Genomic DNA, 1,835 nt, shown 5'->3' on the forward strand with positions numbered 1-1,835 from the left:
AAAAAAAAAAAAAAATTATGAAAAAAATAGTGTAAGAAAAATACAAAAAGGAGGGGAAGGTCAACACCGCCCTATGAGATAAGTTGAAGAGTAGAAAATATGAAATGCAAGATTTGAATTGCCAAAAGTTATAAAACATTGTTCAAGTTTATTCTCAAGAGTTGATTTCTGACAACTTTATATTGGAAGATTGATTGACCTCAAATCACCATTTGATTCCAAATTCAGAATCATTCAAATTTTTTTCTCACAATGCGAGCCTGAAAATCGCAACTTGTGTTAAATTCAATTCTATGTATTTATATATAGCACCAATTCACAACATGTCATCTCAAGGTACTTCAATTCAACCATATCATACAGTCAAATTGATTCAAATATTCTATATAAGGAAAACCAATTGATTGCAACAGCTTATTGACTCAAAGACAGTACCTCACACTATGCATGCTTGTATCAACAGTGGAGAGGAAAAACTCCCTTTTAACAGGAAGAAACCTCCAGCAGAACCAGACTCAGTGTGAGTGGCCATCTGTTGAGGCCGAGTTGGGTTCAAAGAGACAGAAGCAGACGTAGACAAAGAAGCAGAGATACAAAAGGCAGTTGTAAACCTGCTCCACAGGCATCCCCATCCAGGAAATACAGAGCTAGGCAGACAAGCTCTGAGCCAGCTCCAACATCAGAGGATGAAGGAGAGCACATCCAGGCAGGCGCACTAAGAGAAACAGAACTACTGTGAAAAACAGACAGAGCTAAAACATCTATAAACAAAGGTATTGATAGCAGCAGAGAGAGCAAAGCATTAGAAACTGTACTAACAAATTCTTCAGTGTGGGAGAATAGAGATAGAATGAAGCAGAATGATGAAAAAGGGGTCCCTTTGTCCTCCAGCAATCTAAGCCCATATAAGCATAACTATAGAGATAGCTCAGGATAGCCTGAGCCACTCTAAATATAAGCTTTATCAAAAAGGAAAGTTTTAAGCCAACCCTTAAAAGAAGACAGGATTTGTGCCTCATGGACTAAAACTGGTAGTTGGTTCCACAGCAGAGGAGCCTGATGGCTAAAAGAACTGCTTCCCATTCTACTTTTAGAAATTCTAGGAACCACTAGTAAACCTGCAGATTTAAAGTGAAGTGCTCTGTTAAGAACATAGGGAATTATCATATTTCTAAAATAAGCTGGAGCTTGGCTGTTTAAGGCTTTATGTGTGAGAAGGAGAATTTTAAATATGTGTAAATATGTTAAAAAACCTTTTAAATATGCTGTTACAATAGAAACAAATGAATATGTTTTATATAATTATTTATATACATGTGTATTTCTATAATGACTTTAGGAGACACATTTTAAAACATGAAAAAAAAATTGTAAATTTAGTTATGTTACAGCTAAAAATCTTGTAAAAGAGTCTAAGGTGACCAGTTCCCTCAGTTTTAGGACTCTTTTTTATTTTATTTTTTTCCCAAGGCTCCAAGCACAACAAGCAGCTAGCTAAAAACCAATTTACCCAGCTCCCGTCGGACCTTTGTAACTGACAATAAAAATTTCAGCAGAGCAAAGATTAGAGTCAGTGCATTTAGTAGAAATATATATTCCTAAATACTGCAAAAGCTGACCAAGTTGACATCTATAAATAAATAAATCTGCTGTAACCCGCAGGACACTAAAGATGGCCAACTAGGACAATCATAGAGCATACAGTGATGTCTTAGAGCTCTGAGGCCACAAATGATCTCAGAGCTCTATGATGGGCAGTATTTACAGCTCTGAGTCTATGATCTGATTACTACCTGTTCAGTACAGCCCCTGAAATTCAGCAATGTTATGAATGT

The sequence above is a fragment of the Cyprinodon variegatus genome, unplaced genomic scaffold (assembly GCF_000732505.1).
Source record: "Cyprinodon variegatus isolate N-32 unplaced genomic scaffold, C_variegatus-1.0 Scaffold2075, whole genome shotgun sequence".
In the NCBI taxonomy this organism is placed as follows: Eukaryota; Metazoa; Chordata; class Actinopteri; order Cyprinodontiformes; family Cyprinodontidae; genus Cyprinodon; species Cyprinodon variegatus.